Source organism: Oncorhynchus keta, chromosome 1 (assembly GCF_023373465.1).
Source record: "Oncorhynchus keta strain PuntledgeMale-10-30-2019 chromosome 1, Oket_V2, whole genome shotgun sequence".
NCBI classification, from domain to species: domain Eukaryota; kingdom Metazoa; phylum Chordata; class Actinopteri; order Salmoniformes; family Salmonidae; genus Oncorhynchus; species Oncorhynchus keta.
The window spans coordinates 344,256-360,510 of NC_068421.1; the positions used below are offsets into that span (position 1 = coordinate 344,256).

Genomic DNA, 16,255 nt, shown 5'->3' on the forward strand with positions numbered 1-16,255 from the left:
GCCCCATGGCACATGTTTTGAAATATATTTTTTTTTGTTATTTTTGGATTTTTGGGCTTGCTCAGATCTTGCAAGGGTCCCCTACTGAGACGAACAGAAACCTGGAGGAGGTTACAGTGAGATTAGTAGGAGAACAGAGACCTGGAGGAGGTGACAGTGAGATTAGTAGGAGAACAGAGACCTGGAGGAGGTTACAGTGAGATTAGTAGGAGAACAGAGACCTGGAGGAGGTGACAGTGAGATTAGTAGGAGAACAGAGACCTGGAGGAGGTGACAGTGAGATTAGTAGGAGAACAGAGACCTGGAGGTGACAGTGAGATTAGTAGGAGAACAGAAACCTGGAGGAGGTTACAGTGAGATTAGTAGGAGAACAGAGACCTGGAGGTGACAGTGAGATTAGTAGGAGAACAGAGACCTGGAGGAGGTGACAGTGAGATTAGTAGGAGAACAGAGACCTGGAGGGGGTTACAGTGAGATTAGTAGGAGAACAGAGACCTGGAGGGGGTTACAGTGAGATTAGTAGGAGAACAGAGACCTGGAGGAGGTGACAGTGAGATTAGTAGGAGAACAGAGACCTGGAGGGGGTTACAGTGAGATTAGTAGGAGAACAGAGACCTGGAGGGGGTTACAGTGAGATTAGTAGGAGAACAGAGACCTGGAGGAGGTTACAGTGAGATTAGTAGGAGAACAGAGACCTGGAGGAGGTTACAGTGAGATTAGTAGGAGAACAGAGACCTGGAGGGGGTTACAGTGAGATTAGTAGGAGAACAGAGACCTGGAGGAGGTGACAGTGAGATTAGTAGGAGAACAGAGACCTGGAGGAGGTGACAGTGAGATTAGTAGGAGAACAGAGACCTGGAGGGGGGTTACAGTGAGATTAGTAGGAGAACAGAGATCTGGAAGGGGTTACAGTGAGATTAGTAGTAGAACAGAGACCTGGAGGGGGTTACAGTGAGATTAGTAGTAGAATAGAGACCTGGCGCAGGTTACAGTGAGATTACTAGGAGAACAGAGACCTGGAGGAGGTTACAGTGAGATTAGTAGGAGAACAGAGATCTGGAAGGGGTTACAGTGAGATTAGTAGGAGAACAGAGACCTGGAGGGGGGTTACAGTGAGATTAGTAGGAGAACAGAGACCTGGAGGGGGTTACAGTGAGATTAGTAGTAGAACAGAGACCTGGAGGGGGTTACAGTGAGATTAGTAGTAGAATAGAGACCTGGCGCAGGTTACAGTGAGATTAGTAGGAGAACAGAGACCTGGAGGAGGTTACAGTGAGATTAGTAGGGGAACAGAGACCTGGAGGGGGGTTACAGTGAGATTAGTAGGGGAACAGAGACCTGGAGGGGGGTTACAGTGAGATTAGTAGGAGAACAGAGACCTGGAGGAGGTTACAGTGGGATTAGTAGGAGAACAGAGACCTGGAGGGGGTTACAGTGAGATTAGTAGGAGAACAGCGACCTGGAGGAGGTTACAGTGAGATTAGTAGGAGAACAGAGACCTGGAGGGGGTTACACTGAGATTAGTAGGAGAACAGAGATCTGGAGGGGGTTACAGTGAGATTAGTAGGAGAACAGAGACCTGGAGGAGGTTACAGTGAGATTAGTAGGAGAACAGAGACCTGGAGGGGGTTACAGTGAGATTAGTAGGAGAACAGAGACCTGGAGGAGGTTACAGTGAGATTAGTAGGAGAACAGAGACCTGGAGGAGGTGACAGTGAGATTAGTAGGAGAACAGAGACCTGGAGGAGGTTACAGTGAGATTAGTAGGAGAACAGAGACCTGGAGGAGGTGACAGTGAGATTAGTAGGAGAACAGAGACCTGGAGGAGGTTACAGTGAGACTAGTAGGAGAACAGAGACCTGGAGGAGGTTACAGTGAGATTAGTAGGAGAACAGAGACCTGGAGGGGGTTACAGTGAGATTAGTAGGAGAACAGAGACCTGGAGGAGGGACAGTGAGATTAGTAGGAGAACAGAGACCTGGAGGAGGTTACAGTGAGGTTAGTAGGAGAACAGAGACCTGGAGGGGGGGGGGTTACAGTGAGATTAGTAGGAGAACAGAGACCTGGAGGGGGTTACAGTGAGGTTAGTAGGAGAACAGAGACCTGGAGGGGGTTACAGTGAGATTAGTAGGAAAACAGAGACCTGGAGGGGGTTACAGTGAGATTAGTAGGAGAACAGAGACCTGGAGGAGGTTACAGTGAGATTAGTAGGAGAACAGAGACCTGGAGGAGGTGACAGTGAGATTAGTAGGAGAACAGAGACCTGAAGGAGGTGACAGTGAGATTAGTAGGAGAACAGAGACGTGGAGGGGGTTACAGTGAGATTAGTAGGAGAACAGAGACCTGGAGGAGGTTACAGTGAGATTAGTAGGAGAACAGAGACCTGGAGGGGTTACAGTGAGATTAGTAGGAGAACAGAGACCTGGAGGGGGGTTACAGTGAGATTAGTAGGAGAACAGAGACGTGGAGGGGGTTACAGTGAGATTAGTAGGAGAACAGAGACCTGGAGGAGGTGACAGTGAGATTAGGGGGAGAAAAGCCTCTTGTAAAGATGAGGTCAAGCGTATTGCCTGCCTTGTGAGTGGGAGGGGACTGTCAAAGGGTGAGGTCTAAAGAGGAAGGAGGGGAAATAGATTAATCAAAGAGATTGAAGTTGCCCTGTACAATGATTGGTGAGCCATCGTCAGGAAATTAGCTTATCAAGGTGTCCAGCTCATTGAAGAAGTCTTTATTAAGGGCACCTGGTGGGCGATAGATGTTAAGCTTGAGTGGATCAGTCACAGTGACAGCATGGAATTAAAATGTTCTCTGGGGTAAACCATGTCTCCGTCAGGGCCAAATCGTCTAGGGACTGAAGGGCAGTATAGAGTGAGATGAACTCGTTCTTGTTGACTGCACATCGGCAGTTCCAAACACTGCCGGAGACCAGGAATTCCACATGGGTGGTGCGCGCAGGGTACACTACATTAGAAGGGATAGAAAACAAACATAGTTGACAACCGTCAGAGACTGGGAGGACTCTGTAAATACTCAGAGACTGGGAGGACTCTGTAAATACTCAGAGACTGGGAGGACTCTGTAAATACTCAGAGACTGGGAGGACTCTGTAAATACTCAGAGACTGGGAGGACTCTGTAAACACTCAGAGACTGGGAGGGCTCTGTAAACACTCAGAGACTGGGAGGACTCTGTAAATACTCAGAGACTGGGAGGACTCTGTAAACACTCAGAGACTGGGAGGACTCTGTAAACACTCAGCGACTGGGAGGACTCTGTTAATTAATACTCAGAGACTGGGAGGACTCTGTTAATTAATACTCAGAGACTGGGAGGACTCTGTAAACACTCAGAGACTGGGAGGACTCTGTTAATTAATACTCAGAGACTGGGAGGACTCTGTAAACACTCAGAGACTGGGAGGACTCTGTTAATTAATACTCAGAGACTGGGAGGACTCTGTAAACACTCAGAGACTGGGAGGACTCTGTAAACACTCAGAGACTGGGAGGACTCTGTAAACACTCAGAGACTGGGAGGACTCTGTTAATACTCAGAGACTGGGAGGACTCTGTAAACACTCAGAGACTGGGAGGACTCTGTTAATACTCAGAGACTGGGAGGACTCTGTTAATACTCAGAGACTGGGAGGACTCTGTAAATACTCAGAGACTGGGAGGTCTCTGTTAATACTCAGAGACTGGGAGGACTCTGTAAACACTCAGAGACTGGGAGGACTCTGTTAATACTCGGAGACTGGGAGGACTCTGTAAACACTCAGAGACTGGGAGGACTCTGTAAACACTCAGAGACTGGGAGGACTGTAAATACTCAGAGACTGGGAGGACTCTGTTAACACTCAGAGACTGGGAGGACTCTGTAAACACTCAGAGACTGGGAGGACTCTGTAAATACTCAGAGACTGGGAGGACTCTGTTAATACTCAGAGACTGGGAGGACTCTGTAAATACTCAGAGACTGGGAGGACTCTGTAAACACTCAGAGACTGGGAGGACTCTGTAAACACTCAGAGACTGGGAGGACTCTGTAAACACTCAGAGACTGGGAGGACTCTGTAAATACTCAGAGACTGGGAGGACTCTGTAAATGCTCAGAGACTGGGAGGACTCTGTAAACACTCGGAGACTGGGAGGACTCTGTAAATACTCAGAGACTGAGAGGACTCTGTAAATACTCAGAGACTGGGAGGACTCTGTACATACTCAGAGACTGGGATGACTCTGTACATACTCAGAGACTGGGAGGACTCTGTACATACTCAGAGACTGGGAGGACTCTGTAAATACTCAGAGACTGAGAGGACTCTGTAAACACTCAGAGACTGGGAGGACTCTGTAAACACTCAGAGACTGGGATGACTCTGTACATACTCAGAGACTGGGAGGACTCTGTACATACTCAGAGACTGGGAGGACTCTGTAAATACTCAGAGACTGAGAGGACTCTGTAAACACTCAGAGACTGGGAGGACTCCGTAAACACTCAGAGACTGGGAGGACTCTGTAAATACTCAGAGACTGGGAGGACTCTGTACATACTCAGAGACTGGGATGACTCTGTACATACTCAGAGACTGGGAGGACTCTGTACATACTCAGAGACTGGGAGGACTCTGTACATACTCAGAGACTGGGAGGACTCTGTACATACTCAGAGACTGGGATGACTCTGTAAACACTCAGAGACTGGGAGGACTCTGTAAACACTCAGAGACTGGGAGGACTCTGTAAATACTCAGAGACTGGGAGGACTCTGTAAACACTCAGAGACTGGGAGGGCTCTGTTAATACTCAGAGACTGGGAGGACTCTGTTAATTAATACTCAGAGACTGGGAGGACTCTGTAAACACTCAGAGACTGGGAGGACTCTGTAAACACTCAGAGACTGGGAGGACTCTGTACATACTCAGAGACTGGGAGGACTCTGTACATACTCAGAGACTGGGATGACTCTGTAAACACTCAGAGACTGGGAGGACTCTGTTAATACTCAGAGACTGGGAGGACTCTGTAAACACTCAGAGACTGGGAGGACTCTGTAAACACTCAGAGACTGGGAGGGCTCTGTTAATACTCAGAGACTGGGAGGACTCTGTAAACACTCAGAGACTGGGAGGGCTCTGTTAATACTCAGAGACTGGGAGGACTCTGTAAATACTCAGAGACTGGGAGGACTCTGTTAATACTCAGAGACTGGGAGGACTCTGTAAATACTTAGAGACTGGGAGGACTCTGTAAACACTCAGAGACTGGGAGGACTCTGTAAATACTTAGAGACTGGGAGGACTCTGTAAACACTCAGAGACTGGGAGGACTCTGTAAACACTCAGAGACTGGGAGGACTCTGTAAACACTCAGAGACTGGGAGGACTCTGTAAACACTCAGAGACTGGGAGGACTCTGTAAACACTCAGAGACTGGGAGGACTCTGTAAACACTTAGAGACTGGGAGGACTCTGTTAATACTCAGAGACTGGGAGGACTCTGTAAATACTCAGAGACTGGGAGGGCTCTGTTAATACTCAGAGACTGGGAGGACTCTGTTAATACTCAGAGACTGGGAGGACTCTGTAAACACTCAGAGACTGGGAGGGCTCTGTAAACACTCAGAGACTGGGAGGGCTCTGTTAATACTCAGAGACTGGGAGGACTCTGTTAATTAATACTCAGAGACTGGGAGGACTCTGTAAACACTCAGAGACTGGGAGGACTCTGTAAACACTCAGAGACTGGGAGGACTCTGTACATACTCAGAGACTGGGAGGACTCTGTACATACTCAGAGACTGGGATGACTCTGTAAACACTCAGAGACTGGGAGGACTCTGTTAATACTCAGAGACTGGGAGGACTCTGTAAACACTCAGAGACTGGGAGGACTCTGTAAATACTCAGAGACTGGGAGGACTCTGTTAATACTCAGAGACTGGGAGGACTCTGTAAATACTTAGAGACTGGGAGGACTCTGTAAACACTCAGAGACTGGGAGGACTCTGTTAATACTCAGAGACTGGGAGGACTCTGTAAACACTCAGAGACTGGGAGGACTCTGTAAATACTTAGAGACTGGGAGGACTCTGTAAACACTCAGAGACTGGGAGGACTCTGTAAACACTCAGAGACTGGGAGGACTCTGTAAACACTCAGAGACTGGGAGGACTCTGTAAACACTCAGAGACTGGGAGGACTCTGTAAACACTCAGAGACTGGGAGGACTCTGTAAATACTCAGAGACTGGGAGGACTCTGTAAACACTCAGAGACTGGGAGGACTCTGTAAACACTCAGAGACTGGGAGGACTCTGTAAACACTCAGAGACTGGGAGGACTCTGTTAATACTCAGAGACTGGGAGGACTCTGTAAACACTCAGAGACTGGGAGGACTCTGTAAATACTCAGAGACTGGGAGGACTCTGTAAACACTCAGAGACTGGGAGGACTGTAAATACTCAGAGACTGGGAGGACTCTGTTAATACTCAGAGACTGGGAGGACTCTGTAAATACTCAGAGACTGGGAGGACTCTGTAAACACTCAGAGACTGGGAGGACTCTGTAAACACTTAGAGACTGGGAGGACTCTGTAAACACTCAGAGACTGGGAGGACTATGTAAACACTTAGAGACTGGGAGGACTCTGTTAATACTCAGAGACTGGGAGGACTCTGTTAATACTCAGAGACTGGGAGGACTGTAAATACTCAGAGACTGGGAGGACTCTGTTAATACTCAGAGACTGGGAGGACTCTGTTAATACTCAGAGACTGGGAGGACTCTGTAAACACTCAGAGACTGGGAGGGCTCTGTAAATACTCAGAGACTGGGAGGACTCTGTTAATACTCAGAGACTGGGAGGACTCTGTAAACACTCAGAGACTGGGAGGACTCTGTTAATGCTCAGAGACTGGGAGGACTCTGTTAATACTCAGAGACTGGGAGGACTCTGTTAACACTCAGAGACTGGGAGGACTCTGTAAACACTCAGAGACTGGGAGGACTGTAAATACTCAGAGACTGGGAGGACTCTGTAAACACTTAGAGACTGGGAGGACTCTGTAAACACTTAGAGACTGGGAGGACTCTGTTAATACTCAGAGACTGGGAGGACTCTGTTAATACTCAGAGACTGGGAGGACTCTGTTAATACTCAGAGACTGGGAGGACTCTGTAAATACTCAGAGACTGGGAGGACTCTGTTAATACTCAGAGACTGGGAGGGCTCTGTAAACACTCAGAGACTGGGAGGACTCTGTTAATACTCAGAGACTGGGAGGGCTCTGTTAATTAATACTCAGAGACTGGGAGGGCTCTGTTAATACTCAGAGACTGGGAGGACTCTGTTAATTAATACTCAGAGACTGGGAGGGCTCTGTAAACACTCAGAGACTGGGAGGACTCTGTTAATACTCAGAGACTGGGAGGGCTCTGTTAATTAATACTCAGAGACTGGGAGGGCTCTGTTAATACTCAGAGACTGGGAGGACTGTAAATACTCAGAGACTGGGAGGACTCTGTTAATACTCAGAGACTGGGAGGGCTCTGTAAACACTCAGAGACTGGGAGGACTCTGTAAACACTCAGAGACTGGGAGGACTCTGTAAACACTCAGAGACTGGGAGGACTGTAAATACTCAGAGACTGGGAGGACTCTGTTAATACTCAGAGACTGGGAGGACTCTGTAAATACTCAGAGACTGGGAGGACTCTGTAAACACTCAGAGACTGGGAGGACTCTGTAAACACTTAGAGACTGGGAGGACTCTGTAAACACTCAGAGACTGGGAGGACTATGTAAACACTTAGAGACTGGGAGGACTCTGTTAATACTCAGAGACTGGGAGGACTCTGTTAATACTCAGAGACTGGGAGGACTCTGTAAATACTCAGAGACTGGGAGGACTCTGTTAATACTCAGAGACTGGGAGGACTCTGTAAATACTCAGAGACTGGGAGGACTCTGTAAACACTCAGAGACTGGGAGGACTCTGTAAACACTTAGAGACTGGGAGGACTCTGTAAACACTCAGAGACTGGGAGGACTCTGTAAACACTTAGAGACTGGGAGGACTCTGTTAATACTCAGAGACTGGGAGGACTCTGTTAATACTCAGAGACTGGGAGGACTCTGTAAACACTCAGAGACTGGGAGGGCTCTGTAAATACTCAGAGACTGGGAGGACTCTGTTAATGCTCAGAGACTGGGAGGACTCTGTTAATACTCAGAGACTGGGAGGACTCTGTTAACACTCAGAGACTGGGAGGACTCTGTAAACACTCAGAGACTGGGAGGACTGTAAATACTCAGAGACTGGGAGGACTCTGTAAACACTTAGAGACTGGGAGGACTCTGTAAACACTTAGAGACTGGGAGGACTCTGTTAATACTCAGAGACTGGGAGGACTCTGTTAATACTCAGAGACTGGGAGGACTCTGTTAATACTCAGAGACTGGGAGGACTCTGTAAATACTCAGAGACTGGGAGGACTCTGTTAATACTCAGAGACTGGGAGGACTCTGTTAATACTCAGAGACTGGGAGGGCTCTGTAAACACTCAGAGACTGGGAGGACTCTGTTAATACTCAGAGACTGGGAGGGCTCTGTTAATTAATACTCAGAGACTGGGAGGGCTCTGTTAATACTCAGAGACTGGGAGGACTCTGTTAATTAATACTCAGAGACTGGGAGGGCTCTGTAAACACTCAGAGACTGGGAGGACTCTGTTAATACTCAGAGACTGGGAGGGCTCTGTTAATTAATACTCAGAGACTGGGAGGGCTCTGTTAATACTCAGAGACTGGGAGGACTGTAAATACTCAGAGACTGGGAGGACTCTGTTAATACTCAGAGACTGGGAGGGCTCTGTAAACACTCAGAGACTGGGAGGACTCTGTAAACACTTAGAGACTGGGAGGACTCTGTAAACACTCAGAGACTGGGAGGACTATGTAAACACTTAGAGACTGGGAGGACTCTGTTAATACTCAGAGACTGGGAGGACTCTGTTAATACTCAGAGACTGGGAGGACTCTGTAAATACTCAGAGACTGGGAGGACTCTGTTAATACTCAGAGACTGGGAGGACTCTGTAAATACTCAGAGACTGGGAGGACTCTGTAAACACTCAGAGACTGGGAGGACTCTGTAAACACTTAGAGACTGGGAGGACTCTGTAAACACTCAGAGACTGGGAGGACTCTGTAAACACTTAGAGACTGGGAGGACTCTGTTAATACTCAGAGACTGGGAGGACTCTGTTAATACTCAGAGACTGGGAGGACTCTGTAAACACTCAGAGACTGGGAGGGCTCTGTAAATACTCAGAGACTGGGAGGACTCTGTTAATACTCAGAGACTGGGAGGACTCTGTTAATACTCAGAGACTGGGAGGACTCTGTTAACACTCAGAGACTGGGAGGACTCTGTAAACACTCAGAGACTGGGAGGACTGTAAATACTCAGAGACTGGGAGGACTCTGTAAACACTTAGAGACTGGGAGGACTCTGTAAACACTTAGAGACTGGGAGGACTCTGTTAATACTCAGAGACTGGGAGGACTCTGTTAATACTCAGAGACTGGGAGGACTCTGTAAATACTCAGAGACTGGGAGGACTCTGTTAATACTCAGAGACTGGGAGGGCTCTGTAAACACTCAGAGACTGGGAGGACTCTGTTAATACTCAGAGACTGGGAGGGCTCTGTTAATTAATACTCAGAGACTGGGAGGGCTCTGTTAATACTCAGAGACTGGGAGGACTCTGTTAATTAATAATCAGAGACTGGGAGGGCTCTGTAAACACTCAGAGACTGGGAGGACTCTGTTAATACTCAGAGACTGGGAGGGCTCTGTTAATTAATACTCAGAGACTGGGAGGGCTCTGTTAATACTCAGAGACTGGGAGGACTGTAAATACTCAGAGTCTGGGAGGACTCTGTTAATACTCAGAGACTGGGAGGGCTCTGTAAACACTCAGAGACTGGGAGGACTCTGTAAACACTCAGAGACTGGGAGGACTCTGTAAACACTCAGAGACTGGGAGGACTCTGTAAATACTCAGAGGACAGGTAAGTACACTCCCCCTCCAACAGACACACACACCAATTATCACAAAACTACTGAACAAATTGACCTGAAACCAATTAATTGCTCTCTGTCACTACCTCTGTCATGCTCTCAGTATAACAAAAATAAAATAACATATTTTCACATTTTTATTTTTAATATAATTACTATTGCTCATCTTTATCAAGGGTAGGGTTGCAAAGAAATTAATAATGTTTTCAAAATGAAATAGTATATATATATATATATATTTCCATTCAAAGGTTTGGAGTCACTTTTAAAGAAAAGCAAATTTTTTGTCCATTAAAATAACATAAATCTGATCAGAAATGCAGTTATAGACATTGATAATGTTGTAAATGACTATTGTAGCTGGAAACGGATGATTTTTTAGGGAATATCTACAGAGGCTCATTATCAGCAACCATCACTCCTGTGTTCCAACGGCACGTTGTGTTAGCTAATCCAAGTTTATAATTTTAAAAGGCTAATTGATAATGTGAAAACCCTTATTATGTTAGCACAGCAGAAAATTGTTGTTCTGGTTGATGAAGCAATAAAACTGTTCTTCTTTAGACTAGTTGAGTATCTGGAGCATCAGCATTTGTGGGTTTGATAACAGGCTCAAAATTCGAATCTGACTGTGTTTCAGGAGACGGCCTAATCTGACGGTGTTTCAGGAGACGGCCTAATCTGACTGTGTTTCAGGAGACGGCCTAATCTGACTGTGTTTCAGGAGACGGCCTAATCTGACGGTGTTTCAGGAGACGGCCTAATCTGACTGTGTTTCAGGAGACGGCCTAATCTGACTGTGTTTCAGGAGACGGCCTAATCTGACTGTGTTTCAGGAGACGGCCTAATCTGACGGTGTTTCAGGAGACGGCCTAATCTGACTGTGTTTCAGGAGACGGCCTAATCTGACTGTGTTTCAGGAGACGGCCTAATCTGACGGTGTTTCAGGAGACGGCCTAATCTGACTGTGTTTCAGGAGACGGCCTAATCTGACTGTGTTTCAGGAGACGGCCTAATCTGACTGTGTTTCAGGAGACGGCCTAATCTGACTGTGTTTCAGGAGACGGCCTAATCTGACGGTGTTTCAGGAGACGGCCTAATCTGACTGTGTTTCAGGAGACGGCCTAATCTGACTGTGTTTCAGGAGACGGCCTAATCTGACTGTGTTTCAGGAGCGGCCTAATCTGACTGTGTTTCAGGAGACGGCCTAATCTGACTGTGTTTCAGGAGACGGCCTAATCTGACGGTGTTTCAGGAGACGGCCTAATCTGACTGTGTTTCAGGAGACGGCCTAATCTGACTGTGTTTCAGGAGACGGCCTAATCTGACTGTGTTTCAGGAGACGGCCTAATCTGACTGTGTTTCAGGAGACGGCCTAATCTGACTGTGTTTCAGGAGACGGCCTAATCTGACTGTGTTTCAGGAGACGGCCTAATCTGACTGTGTTTCAGGAGACGGCCTAATCTGACTGTGTTTCAGGAGACGGCCTAATCTGACTGTGTTTCAGGAGACGGCCTAATCTGACTGTGTTTCAGGAGACGGCCTAATCTGACTGTGTTTCAGGAGACGGCCTAATCTGACTGTGTTTCAGGAGACGGCCATATCTGACTGTGTTTCAGGAGACGGCCTAATCTGACTGTGTTTCAGGAGACGGCCTAATCTGACTGTGTTTCAGGAGACGGCCTAATCTGACTGTGTTTCAGGAGACGGCCTAATCTGACTGTGTTTCAGGAGACGGCCTAATCTGACGGTGTTTCAGGAGACGGCCTAATCTGACTGTGTTTCAGGAGACGGCCTAATCTGACTGTGTTTCAGGAGACGGCCTAATCTGACTGTGTTTCAGGAGACGGCCTAATCTGACTGTGTTTCAGGAGACGGCCTAATCTGACGGTGTTTCAGGAGACGGCCTAATCTGACTGTGTTTCAGGAGACGGCCTAATCTGACTGTGTTTCAGGAGACGGCCTAATCTGACTGTGTTTCAGGAGACGGCCATATCTGACTGTGTTTCAGGAGACGGCCTAATCTGACTGTGTTTCAGGAGACGGCCTAATCTGACTGTGTTTCAGGAGACGGCCTAATCTGACTGTGTTTCAGGAGACGGCCTAATCTGACTGTGTTTCAGGAGACGGCCTAATCTGACTGTGTTTCAGGAGACGGCCTAATCTGACTGTGTTTCAGGAGACGGCCTAATCTGACGGTGTTTCAGGAGACGGCCTAATCTGACGGTGTTTCAGGAGACGGCCTAATCTGACTGTGTTTCAGGAGACGGCCTAATCTGACTGTGTTTCAGGAGACGGCCTAATCTGACTGTGTTTCAGGAGACGGCCTAATCTGACTGTGTTTCAGGAGACGGCCTAATCTGACTGTGTTTCAGGAGACGGCCTAATCTGACGGTGTTTCAGGAGACGGCCTAATCTGACTGTGTTTCAGGAGACGGCCTAATCTGACTGTGTTTCAGGAGACGGCCTAATCTGACTGTGTTTCAGGAGACGGCCTAATCTGACTGTGTTTCAGGAGACGGCCTAATCTGACTGTGTTTCAGGAGACGGCCTAATCTGACTGTGTTTCAGGAGACGGCCTAATCTGACTGTGTTTCAGGAGACGGCCTAATATGACTGTGTTTCAGGAGACGGCCTAATCTGACTGTGTTTCAGGAGACGGCCTAATCTGACTGTGTTTCAGGAGACGGCCTAATCTGACTGTGTTTCAGGAGACGGCCTAATCTGACTGTGTTTCAGGAGACGGCCTAATCTGACTGTGTTTCAGGAGACGGCCATATCTGACTGTGTTTCAGGAGACGGCCTAATCTGACTGTGTTTCAGGAGACGGCCTAATCTGACTGTGTTTCAGGAGACGGCCTAATCTGACTGTGTTTCAGGAGACGGCCTAATCTGACTGTGTTTCAGGAGACGGCCTAATCTGACGGTGTTTCAGGAGACGGCCTAATCTGACTGTGTTTCAGGAGACGGCCTAATCTGACTGTGTTTCAGGAGAGCGGTTTTCAGGAGACGGCCTAATCTGACTGTGTTTCAGGAGACGGCCTAATCTGACTGTGTTTCAGGAGACGGCCTAATCTGACGGTGTTTCAGGAGACGGCCTAATCTGACTGTGTTTCAGGAGACGGCCTAATCTGACTGTGTTTCAGGAGACGGCCTAATCTGACTGTGTTTCAGGAGACGGCCATATCTGACTGTGTTTCAGGAGACGGCCTAATCTGACTGTGTTTCAGGAGACGGCCTAATCTGACTGTGTTTCAGGAGACGGCCTAATCTGACTGTGTTTCAGGAGACGGCCTAATCTGACTGTGTTTCAGGAGACGGCCTAATCTGACTGTGTTTCAGGAGACGGCCTAATCTGACTGTGTTTCAGGAGACGGCCTAATCTGACGGTGTTTCAGGAGACGGCCTAATCTGACTGTGTTTCAGGAGACGGCCTAATCTGACTGTGTTTCAGGAGACGGCCTAATCTGACGGTGTTTCAGGAGACGGCCTAATCTGACTGTGTTTCAGGAGACGGCCTAATCTGACTGTGTTTCAGAGACGGCCTAATCTGACGGTGTTTCAGGAGACGGCCTAATCTGACTGTGTTTCAGGAGACGGCCTAATCTGACGGTGTTTCAGGAGACGGCCTAATCTGACTGTGTTTCAGGAGACGGCCTAATCTGACTGTGTTTCAGGAGACGGCCTAATCTGACTGTGTTTCAGGAGACGGCCTAATCTGACTGTGTTTCAGGAGACGGCCTAATCTGACGGTGTTTCAGGAGACGGCCTAATCTGACTGTGTTTCAGGAGACGGCCTAATCTGACTGTGTTTCAGGAGACGGCCTAATCTGACTGTGTTTTCAGGAGACGGCCTAATCTGACTGTGTTTCAGGAGACGGCCTAATCTGACTGTGTTTCAGGAGACGGCCTAATCTGACGGTGTTTCAGGAGACGGCCTAATCTGACTGTGTTTCAGGAGACGGCCTAATCTGACTGTGTTTCAGGAGACGGCCTAATCTGACTGTGTTTCAGGAGACGGCCTAATCTGACTGTGTTTCAGGAGACGGCCTAATCTGACTGTGTTTCAGGAGACGGCCTAATCTGACTGTGTTTCAGGAGACGGCCTAATCTGACTGTGTTTCCAGGAGACGGCCTAATCTGACTGTGTTTCAGGAGACGGCCTAATCTGACTGTGTTTCAGGAGACGGCCTAATCTGACGGTGTTTCAGGAGACGGCCTAATCTGACTGTGTTTCAGGAGACGGCCTAATCTGACTGTGTTTCAGGAGACGGCCTAATCTGACTGTGTTTCAGGAGACGGCCTAATCTGACTGTGTTTCAGGAGACGGCCTAATCTGACTGTGTTTCAGGAGACGGCCTAATCTGACTGTGTTTCAGGAGACGGCCTAATCTGACTGTGTTTCAGGAGACGGCCTAATCTGACTGTGTTTCAGGAGACGGCCTAATCTGACTGTGTTTCAGGAGAACCAAGTGAGGATTAAAACATTTGAAATGACCATATATGTGTTGTTCCTGCCGGTTTCTTTAAATGTTAGAATTGTACCTTTATTTAAAATCCTATATTAAATCATTATTGGCAAATCACTTAAAGAACAAATTCTTATTTTCATTGACGGCCTACCGGGGAATATTGGGTTTACTGCCTTGTTCAGGGACAGAATGACAGATTTTTACCTTGTCAGCTCGGGGATTCGATCTAGCAACCTAACCTCCATTGAAGGGTCATCTCGCAATACTGCAAAAAAATATGATGTGAATGGTTAGGGTGCAAGATTTCTTTCAGTATGAAATGAAATGTCACTGTAGTGCTGTAAGTACAGTAGCATGGTATAGAGGGTAGGTTTACTTACCTGTTCTCATTTAGAAAGGTCCGGATGACACTTGCTGCAGTGTACTGGGTAGAGGCTGGACCCTCTACCCAGCCTCCCTGAAACTCAAACACATGGTCTAACTCTCTCTCCACATGGTCAACCGAAGTGGCCCGGATCTCATCTGTGTTCTCCTTCCTCCTCTTCCTTGTCCTTGTCCTCTTCCTCTCCTCGTCCTCTTCCTCGTCCTTGTCCTCTTCCCCTCCACGTCCTCGTCCTCTTCCTCGTCCTTGTCCTCTTCCCCTCCTCGTCCTTGTCCTCTTCCTCGTCCTCGTCCTCATCCTTGTCCTCTTCCCCTCCTCGTCCTCTTCCTCGTCCGTGTCCTCTTCCCCTCCACGTCCTCGTCCTTGTCCTTGTCCTTGTCCTCTTACCCTCCTCATCCTTGTCCTCGTCCTCGTCCGTGTCCTCTTCCCCTCCTCATCCTTGTTCTCATCCTCGTCCTTGTCCTCTTCCCCTCCTCGTCCTCATCCTCTTCCTCGTCTTTGTCCTCTTCCCCTCCTCGTCCTCTTCCTCATCCTTGTCCTCTTCCCTCCTCGTCCTTGTCCTCTTCCCTCCTCGTCCTCGTCCTCGTCCTTGTCCTCTTCCCTCCTCATCCTTGTCCTCTTCCCACTCCTCGTCCTCTTCCTCGTCCTTGTCCTCTTCCCTCCTCGTCCTCGTCCTTGTCCTTGTCCTTGTCCTTGTCCTCGTCACCCTCTAACTCTCTCTCTAAAGTTGGCCTCCATCGTTTTCCAAACCAAGAAAAACAACCTGAAGCCAATTTATAGTGCTTAAGCTCTGATTTCTAAGTGAAGAAATTAGCTCGAAGTGTCAATGAGCGGATAAGAGGCCATCCGTAATTTCCATTAAGACATTAATGAGCTAGGACGGACGAAGTCAATGTAACTATTTGTTCAGCACTTTTTAAATGTACAGCAACAGAATTCAGATCATGGGCTGTACTTACAGTATTCTCCCTGTACACCAAGTCAGGACCGTAGGATAAATAAAGAGGGACATACAATTGAAGTCTGTAGTTTACATACACCTTGGCCAAATACATTTAAACTCAGTTTTTCACAATTGCTGACATTTAATCAGAGTAAAAATTCCATGTCTTAGGTCAGTTATGATCACCACTTTATTTTAAGAATGTGAAATTTCAGATTTTATTTCTTTCATCACATTCCCAGTGGGTCAGAAGTTTACATAGACTCAATTAGTATTTGGTAGCATTGTCTTTAAATTGTTTAACTTGGGTCAAACTTTTTGGGTAGCCTTCCACAAGCTTCCCACAAGATGTTGGGTGAATTTTGGC

General features: G+C 47.7%; 1 long non-coding RNA gene across 1 annotated transcript; it reads right to left on the bottom strand.

Moving 5' to 3' along the window:
* Positions 1-2,804: 2,804 nt before the first annotated feature.
* Positions 2,805-15,775, bottom strand: LOC127932203 (uncharacterized). The gene is made up of 3 exons (XR_008144534.1): positions 14,944-15,775; positions 14,768-14,828; positions 2,805-2,961 (listed from the first exon to the last, which is right to left on the bottom strand). It is a non-coding gene; the product is annotated as an uncharacterized LOC127932203 (long non-coding RNA).
* Positions 15,776-16,255: the final 480 nt, after the last annotated feature.